The sequence below is a fragment of the Setaria italica genome, chromosome IX (genome assembly GCF_000263155.2).
Source record: "Setaria italica strain Yugu1 chromosome IX, Setaria_italica_v2.0, whole genome shotgun sequence".
In the NCBI taxonomy this organism is placed as follows: Eukaryota; Viridiplantae; Streptophyta; class Magnoliopsida; order Poales; family Poaceae; genus Setaria; species Setaria italica.
This window is the reverse complement of record NC_028458.1, coordinates 32367897-32378202: the sequence shown is the minus strand read 5'-3', so window position 1 is coordinate 32378202 and position 10306 is coordinate 32367897.

The window sequence follows — 10306 nt, the reverse complement described above, 5'->3', positions numbered from 1 at the left end:
GTTGTTTATCTTCGATTCAGGGGGATAGTTCCATAGGTTCATCATGAGTAGAAGACTCCTCCACGATTGATGCTTTACTCAGGATAGCTACGTGGTAGATGATCTATCGGTCATCCAGTTTCCAGGGAGTTCATTTTCCCCACAAGAGTCGTGCCAGGGAGCCTAGCGTGACTCATAAGAGAGCCATGCCAGGCATTCTAGCGTGACTCATCGGGGAGTCGCGCCAACTTTTCCGGCGTCCAGTTTCTAGAGAGTTCATTTTCCCTAGAAGAGTCGCGCCATGCTGCCTGGCATGACTCATAATAGAGCAGCACAAGGCACCCTGGAGCGGCTCAGTGCGACTCATGACAGAGCCGCGCCAACTTTAATCAATTGTTCTTTCCTAGAAACACTCTATGGCATAAAAGGTAGTTGTGAAAAGATGTTGCACTTACATGGCTACTTTTAAGGCAATCAATGGTGTTGTTTTAGTCAATGTAGCATTGTCCTGGTTTGCATGAACGGTAGAAACGTTCTTCCAGAGGAAACCAACAGTAGCCAAGGAGTCATCGCCATCCTCTGGCAGATCCTGCAACACATTAGCAAATCGAATGTTACTATAATAACATATGCCTGCAAACAAGTTCCAGACGGCCTATTGGAAGGTGCTCCCACATCCACAGCTAGAGAAGGTAAGCACAACCACCAAGATTAGCATTATTTCCAAACCTCCTGCAGGTATAACACATCTGATGATACAACCATGCAAGAGTCGCAGTCGCCCAGCTATAAGTGCCAATGTTCTCCCACTCTTGCCTAATGATTGGTAGCCACATCCAAGAAATTGTGTTCCCACTAGAATCGGGGAATAGGAACCCAGATACCATATGCCACAACCATGCACGGGCGTACCTATCAACAACTCCCTCCTAAGCATTTGCGGGTGGGCGATGATCAAAGTGCTGGAACAACCAAGCTAAACTCACTCCTGTAATTTTCCTATCCTTCATGTCTTGATGGGGATCTTCAGGACGGAGTCCATGCAACAATTCCACCATGTCCCTCCATCCAACCGAATTAATGTTCCCAATCACCGCTCGTCCGTCTACACATAGCCCAAATAACATGGCTACATCCTCAAGTGTGATTGTTATATCACTGGAGGGAAGGTGGAATGAGTGTGTCTTCGGCCTCCACTGGTCCACTAGCGCTATCAAGGCAGCATTATCCATCTTGGGCAACCCTACCTTCACCAATGTTGCAAGCGGTAGAAACCCAGCCCGTCGAAGGTACGGGGCGTACCTTTCATCCCACTCAAGAGGATTGTGAGTGCGAGGACGTAGAGGCTTCAAAACCTGAAACAAATAATTTTTATAATAGGTTGTCAACACGTCCTTAAATGCCAATCCTCCATGGCAAGATAAAATTAGAAATTCACATACCGCTATATGCTCTTCAAGGATCCTCTCGCGGTGGTGCTCATCATAGAACATCTCAAGGAGGAGGTGCCACGGGTGGTGCGCCATTTTCCTAAATTAAATATTAAAAACTATTTTAGCAATGTAATGTAAATCATCAACCATATGGCATGTGCTATAACATAATGATGGATCAATGTTGCACTTTAGTATTACCAAAGATAATAAACATAATTATAATATGAAACCATATATAATAATCAATAGTCAATTCTAATATTCTATATCTTAATCGACAAATAAACACTTCCATTCTTAACTTGTACATTAACCTTAACAAAAATCAACCATGCCATATACTTGAATTCCCAATGCTACATTTCCTTTATTTGTGCTAGAATTTAACATCTAAATGTACACCACCAAATGCTAAACTTGTAGCATTTCTATTACTTGAATACATTCACAATGCTACATTTCATTTATTCATTCTAAATTTTAACATCAACATCAACACTACCAAATACTAAACTTGTACATTTCCATGAACAACAATTTACCATTTCTTTTATACTTGTATACATTCACAATGCTACATTTCATTTGTTCATACTAAAATTTAACATCAACATCTACACCAGCAAATGCAGTCGAAATTCAAACATGCAATACAAACAACACGATAGACAAGCCTTACAATCAACCAATGCATCGATACAAGGCATGCAACGGTGCCCGATTCGCACTAATTCTCCATTCAAACCCAAAACCTAACCGAACCCTACCCGCTTCAAATCTAAAAAATCACCAAATCGAGAAAATTTACTCGGTTAGAGCGGAGGAGGTATTTTCAAGAATTGATTTCCACCCGTTTCCCACTCGAATCTGGTAGGGGATGGACCGGATCTAGAGGGGGAATGGGAGGGGCAGCACCATGGGAGAGAGGAGAGAGCTCGGGTTGGGTGGATGGGAAGGGAGTAAGTGAGGAGGAAGAAAGAAGGGGGCCGACGAGCCCACGCATTATGTGCTGAGTCACGCCACGCTGCCTGGCGTCGCGCCAGAGCATGTGGCGCGACTCAACCTGCCAGCTCAGGGACCAACTCGGCCACCCCGTGCGCGCCACGCCAGTGGGGATGGGTAGTCGCGCCACATGCTTTGACGCGAGTAAGTTATTAGTCACGTCAGGCTGCGTAGCACGGCCAAAAAGACTATTTATTGAAATTTCAGTTTGGGCTAGGCTCTTCTTAAAAGCGCACGGTAATTGAAGACGGACCCGGCCAAGGTCCGGTCCCGTCGTGTCATTCCGCGTGGCAGGCAGCAGGGCAAGCAGCGCCGGACGGTGTGCCTCGGAGGGCGTGGGGACCACGCATCAGTCGGGCTCATCAAGGTGGCTGGTCCCGCCTCCGTCAGCTGTGTGACGCGCGAGTGGGGTAAAGCAAGGAATGGAAAGCCGGGAGATTGAAAGATGATGTCGGCCTCTGTCATTGCCCTTGGGTCCTCTACTCGTCGCCGTGCACGGCCAGAGGCTTCCGAGTACGGATCGTCAGGTCGGGGGCCTCGAGGCTTCTCCGACGAGAGAGAGCCTGGCCGTGGAGAGAGATCTTGGGGCGAAGGGTAGTTGATCGATGGTGGGATCAGCTCGTTGGTGGGATGCCGGTGTTCGCAGGTGATGAGAGACAATATTGATCCGAAGGCGGCGGACCAGGCAGGAGCGTCTCGCCGAAATCTCCACACAAAGGATCTCGTGCCGGGCGTCGAGGTAATTAATCCGAATAGGATCATTGTCCTTGCGGCACTGCCAATCCCCGCAATTTTCGCAGGAAACCAGAGATGATGACAGATGAGAGCATTCGTGCAGATGTTGCAGGCACCTGATGATGGACGACGAACACGATGAGATGCGCCGGAAGTTACCCGCAGATCCTAGGCCATGTTTAGTTACTCCCAACTTCCAACTTTGACACTATGCAAAAAGAAGATTCCCCATCACATCAAACTTGCGGTACATGTATGGAGTACTAAATGTAGATGAAATTAAAAAGTAATTGTACAGTTTTGTTGTACTTTACGAGACGAATCTTTTGAGCCTAATTAGTTAATATTTGGACAATAATTCACAAATACAAACGAAACGCTACAGTGTGCTACAGTGCTGTAACAGTAATTTGGCACCTCCCAAATTGGCCAACTAAACAAGGCCCTATTCCCAATTCTTTCGAGAATGAAGCGAGGCAACGAGCAGCAGCCTCAGGGGTGTTTGGATACACCCTCCTAAACTTACCCTCCTAAACTTTAGTACCTATCACATCGAATGTTTGGATACTAATTAGGAGTATTAAATATAGTCTAATTATAAACTAATTGCACAGATGGAGTCTAATTTGTGAGACGAATCTATTAAGCCTAATTAGTCCATGATTTGACAATATGGTGCTACAGTAACCATTGCTAATGATGGATTAATTAGGCTTAATAGATTCGTCTCGCGAATTAGTATAGAGTTCTGCAGTTAGTTTTATAATTAGCTCATGTTTAGTCCTTAATTAGTGTCCGAATATTCGATGTGACCTTCCTAAAGTTCAGTACTTGTATCCAAACACTGCTAGACTAGACTGATTTGCGACCCAAGTACTGGAGCTGTAGTAACATTATGTATTGTACTTCCTACGGTTTCGATTTAGAGGTCGTCCTTCGAGAAACTCCCGATTTCAAATCACAGGTCGTAAAAACAAACAACTCAGGAATCAAACCGGCGGCCTCAAAAATATAAAATAAATACGCTAGCCACTCCGGTGGAGAGAAGTTGTTATATTGAAATGACTCCGAAGCATATTTAATAAGGGTAACTAAACCTTATCCTAAACGACCCCTAATTCGAAACCGGAGGGAGTACGTGGTACCGAGCATTGCAGTCGGATTGTGCTTGCATTTTGTCTCTGTCTTCGTTCCTTACCGGACCATATCCTTCCTCGTTAGCTGTGTAGGCGAGTCAGTCAACAAATGAGGGATACATGCGTTCATTGCCACTGTCATTCAGTGATCGGGCGGTAGTAAATGCAACGATTCCATGCACGAGAAATGCCTCTCGCTGTGGAACTGGGATCGCTGCAGCGGAAGAAGCCAACCTGACACGGACAACCACCTGTTCGCAGGATCTGGCTGCCTGCACCACGAGATACACCTGTCCTCCGGGCATGTATAGACGGCTACCGTCACACACAGATAACAAATAGACGGTTCATACAATAGTTTGTCTCTACGTGTTGGTACAAAAATCAGGCGGGAGAATCTACTTCACTCCTGTTCGGGTTGTAGCCCTCTCGATCCGCGGCGTATCAGTCAATCTAACTTACTGATTGACAAGAACAAGTAAAATGTCAAATACAAGAGCAAATCGGCTGGTGTTCCGAATCGTTCCACAGGACGTATCAGCAGGACAGCCGACACGGGCAAAAGACAATTGGCTAGATCAGCCGATGTGGACATAGTAGATGCAAAGGAAGTGTAAAACACAACCTAAACAGTATTACGTGAAGAACACTCGGAACAAATCTAACTCGGAATAACACTTGGAACAGATCTAAACAAAACAAAATAAAAACGACTCGTACAGGAGTCGGAAACAAACTTGGCCACCATCAGCCAAAACCCACTCTTCATTGGCCGAACCTCCAACATTTTCAATCAGTTGGAATCCTTCTGCTCGCATCGGCTGACCCCATCGGCTATGTCCCTATCATCTTCCATCGGCTGCACCCTTGTGATTCCATCGGCTAGGCCTCTATCTTCCTCTATCGGCAAGGCTTTCGCCATCATCGGCCGATCTCTTATAGCTTCATCGGCTGAGCCCTCTGCAACCCCATCGGTCGATCCCACTAGCCGTTGTCTTTCCACTATGCATCGGCACCTCTGCATCCTTTTGACGCCATCTTTGACGTATGTAAAAAAATGGTGTCAACACTACGCTATCTGCAAACTATTTAATTTATACTTGAACACACAAATCATGATGATTAAGCATAATTATGATCTTTGTATAGCTTATTTGAGAGAATACATGGTGCATGTCGTGCAGTGCCGAAGAATACAATCATGCGAGAAGGATTGTAATGTTATTCTATTTTCTTTTTTTTTTTGAACAAACGGGCACGAGAAGGTGCCTATTTCATTGATAGAGCAGGAAAGTACAGGAATAAACCAAAAAACTGAGAAGGAAAAGGAAAAAAGGAAGCCTTAAGGGACTACTCGCGTGATAGAAGTAACGCTAAATCTTTACCTCCCGCCAAGAGCCAAGCTGAGGCCTCATCCTTAATTTTCACCATCAGAGTCGTTGGTGAGGTCTCGTGCCTGTTGAAAATACGTGCATTCCGTTCTTTCCAAACTTCCCACATGATTAAAAGGGTGAGGCTTCTTAGGGCCTTACGTGATGAGTCCAGTGTTGTGGTGATAAAAGTCCACCACTCCAGAGCGTTGGATGAAGGTCACCATGCATTAGGCCGTAGATTAGGCTGCGCCAGCCATGTCACCATTTGATCCCAGATTCTCCTTGTGTATCTACACTCGGCTAATAAGTGGTGTCCAGTCTCCGTAGTGGATCTGCACAGAGCGCAAGTGGCGTTGTGGGGCCAGCCGCGCTTGGCCAATCGATCAGCTGACCAAACTCGGTTTTGTGTAATTAGCCACGCAAAGAATTTGCACTTTGGTGGCGCCCATGATTTCCAGATGGAAGATATGTTGGGTGTTTCGGTGCAACCCAGGAATTGTGCTCTATATGCCGAGGCCGTTGTATACATTCCCCATTTTGTCAGCTTCCAGGTAATAGTGTCCGCCTCCCCTGACCTGAGTTCCGTACCATTGACCATGTGCCATAAGCGGGCAAACGACGCTAGATGAGAAGCAGTAATGTTACTGTCATGAGGTCACGTATCCAGTTATTATTACTGATGGCATCATGGACGCTCCTGTTCTTTCTGCGTGAAATGGCGTAGAGGAGTGGGGCGATATCCTTAGGGCACTGGCCATGTAGCCATCGAGATGCCCAGAAACTGGTTTTTTTGCCGTCGCCCAGGTTGATAGACGTGCATGCAGCAAACAGTTGCCTGTCAGTCTCGTCGCATAGGGTTTCCGTGTTGTTCTAGGGTTTTTCCAGTGACATCCATTCATGCCAAAGCCACCTGATCCGGAGGGCTCGTGCGAATTTCTCTAGGTCCGGGATGCCCAGGCCCCCGTATTGTTTTAGTAGGCAGGTTTTCGTCCAATTTACTTTGTATTTACCCCCAGATAGTTGTTGGTCTCCTGCCCATAGGAATTTTTTTTCGGATTTTGTCTATGTCGTGGAGTACTTCGTTGCTTGGTTTTAGAGCTGTAAAGAAAAATACTGGTTGCGATGAGAGGACCGACTTTGTGAGGGTTATTCGTCCTGCCTGTGTTAGGTGACGTCCCATCCATGTTGATAGTTTACCTGCCACTTTATCTATGAGTGGTTGGAAATCAATTTTCCTGAGGCACCTTATTGATAATGGAAGGCCAAGGTAGCGCATTGGGAAGTTTGTTCTTGTCGCCGGCAAATCGTTAAGTAATCGGTCCAGGTCAATGGTATGACAGCTGATGGGCGCAATCTGCGTCTTGTGCAAATTCGTGCGTAGTCCTGTGGCTTCCCCGAATTTTTGCAGGATGCATGCCAAGTTGGAGATGTCTTTACGTGTGGGCTTAATGAAAATCGCCACATCGTCGGCGTACAGGGATGCTGTAAACCGTGCCGCTCGTCCTCCTAGCTTGGTGAGTAGGCCCCTTTGAGTCGCTTGAGCGATAATGTGCTGTAATGGGTCGATGGCTAGAACAAAAAGGAGGGTGAAAGCGGGTCGCCCTGTCTGAGGCCTCGTCCGTGGTGAATCGGTGGCAAAGGCGTGCCGTTCAGTAGCACTTTTGACGTTGAGGTGGCAAGGAGGGCCGTGATCCATTGGTTCCAACGAGCAGGGAAGCCTTTATGCTGCAGCAAATTGATGAGGTAGTCCCAGCGTACGGAATCAAAAGCTTTTGAGATGTCGAGTTTCATGAATAGGGCCGGTGTTGCCTTTCGGTGGAATCGGCGGGCAATATTTCTGACATATAAGAAGTTGTCGTGAATACTATGGCCCTTGATGAATGCGCTCTGGCAGGGTGAGATGATGGCGTTCATATGAGGCCCGAGTCGGAGCGCCAGAACTTTAGTGATGATTTTCGCAAATGCGTGGATAAGGCTGATTGGTCGATAATCTAGAATGGCTCCTGCACCCTTCTTTTTAGGGATAAGAACGATGTTAGCCTTATTTAGGAGGTTAAGGTTGTTGCAGCGGATATTGTAGAAAGCGTTAATCGCCAACATTATGTCTCCTTTGATGGTGTTCCAGCATGTCTTGAAGAAGAGGCCTGTGAAGCCGTCAGGGCCGGGTGCCCGATCGTGCGGTAGTTGTTTGATGGCATGTAGGATCTCCATTTCTTCGAACGGTCGGTCCAGGTCAGAAAGGTCTTCCTGGGAGTGGTGTAGATTTTCCCAGCGCAGGTCTCATGTGCGTTGTTGGGGTGTCGTCATAAAACTACTGAAGTGGTCGTGAATGACATCTTGTTTGTCTTGATGCGTGAGTGCCCAGCCTGTGTCGGATCTCAGCCTTTGGATGAAATTTTTTCTTCTTCGCGCGTTGGCCTTAAGATGGAAGTAGCGTGTATTAGCATCTCCCTCACGTAGGTTGTTGATGTGCGATGACTGTCGTCTCCTAGCTCGCTCAATTACTGCCCACCCCAGAGTACGTTTTTTGAGTTTGGCTCGTAGGGCGAATTCAGCATCCGAAAGGGGTCTAAGGTCTTGTGCCGTATCAAGGTGTAGTATCACCACTTGTGCCATCTGCAGCTTTAGTTTAGCGTCTAAAATGATGGAATTGCTCCATTTCCTGAGTGCCCTTGCTGTTAAGTGCAGTTTGTGACCTAGGCAGTGGAACGGCTCGGTATGGTGCGTTGGAAGGCACCAGGTTCGCTGTACAATGTCCTGAAAATGGGGCAGTTTTGTCCAAAAGTTCTCAAATTTAAACGGCCGTGGTTTCCGTGGTCCGGACAGTCACGCTAGCAACAGAGGGCAGTGGTCGGAGTGGGAGGAGGAAAGGGCGTGTAGGGTGTGGTCGTCGAAAGCGATGTCCTAGGCTTCATTGCAGAAGAAGCGGTCTAGACGTGAAAGCGTCGGTTGGCATCTTTCATTGCTCCACGTGTATTTGCAGTTTTGTAGGTGAATTTCTTTAAGGCCACAGAAAGCTAGGGTGTTGCGGAAGCGACACATCAGGTTGAGGTTCAATCTTCTATTGTTTTTGTCTCGTGCCTTGTATATGAGGTTGAAATCACCAATAATTAACCACCTGATATCGTTGTCAGGCTTCATGTTTCGCATGTGTTGCATGAATGCCGATTTCAAGTTCGTCCTGGATGGGCCGTAGACCGTCGTTAGGCGGTAATCGGTGTTGCAGTGTTTTGCCGATACTGTTGCCGTAAGTGAGTAGCTCCCAATTTGGATATCAGTAAGGTCGACGAAATTGGCATCCCAAAGGATTAGTATTCCTCCCTTTGTGCCCTGCGCCGGTTTGTAGGCGAAATTAGACAGGCGGTAGCCACCCAAGAAGGCAGCAAGGGTTGCATCAATTTGGTTGAGCTTGGTTTCCTGAAGGCACGCAATATGGCACGGTGTGTCTTTTATTGTTTCATGGACAACCATGCATCTCGCGGGAGCATTGAGGCCACGCACGTTCCAACTGATGGTGTCGAAGCTAGCTACATGCATTTGGGAGACTTATAGCGCAGCAGGTAGAAGCGTATTGTTCGTAATGCTTGTAGGTGGAGGTAGACCAGGCTGCGGTGTATGAAAGTACGGCGGCGCACCTATGATAACGAAACTCGTCGGAGTAAGTGGTGACGACAAATGCGTTGGAAGGTCGATGCACATGCAGATGCATTGCCCGAAGGTCGAAGCCAGCAGGGCGAAGTCGCGTACAATAAAACCAAAAGGTCGAGTCGGAAAGGCTATCGCAGCTCCTAGCCCGAAGGTCGCAGCCAGCAGGGCTCGGAGGGTTAAACATAAAGCAGTACGGTAGGAAGTTCAGATACATGGAGATGGCAGTTCTCCAACAGTAGATAGGTCCTCGGCGAATCATTCTTGACGTAGGGCGAGCTCGTTCTGGATGTCCTGGACTGTCTGTCCAGCATGCTGAATAAGTGCTTCATTGACCTGTTCTGCTCCTTCGTCGTCCAGGTCGAACAGGGCCATCATCGCTGCAATGATATGGTCTGGGAGCGGCCATTGGTGTGAGTTGATATATTCCTGCAAGATGTCCTCAACTGGACGTAGCTCATCGTCCGAGACACCTAACTTGCGCCACAAGTTGCGTTGGGTGCGCTGCAGAGCGGGTATGGACGGCTTCGTGGCAAGTCTGGCGCTCCTGCGGACTGAGGACACGTCGAAGCTTCGGCGCGTGCGCTGGCGATGCATCGGGAGCTGCTGTAGTATCGACGGGGCCGGTGCGGCGAAGAGGTCGTCGACGGACCCACCCTCCGCCGCGGTGGTTACCCCCGTGTCGTGGATGCCATCAGCAGTAGCGTGGGCAGCAGCCTGGGCACCCATGGCGCCGGACGTAGGTACCTGCATGTCGTGCGGTGTTGTATCAGAAGTGTCTGGCCCATCCTTAGGCGAAGCGGTGTCGTGGCCCAGCGCCCCGTCGTCTGGCCCAGGCGAGAGCGCAGCTGCGAGGCTGGCCCGCGCACTCCCCACGGCAGTAGCGACCAGCCCAGAGGAGAGCGCTGGCCCATCGTGCGCACCGCTGGGAAGCAGCCCAGCCGGTGCCAAGGCGCGCGCGCCCGAGTCAGAGATAGGGCCCAGGGGGCCGGCCCGTGGA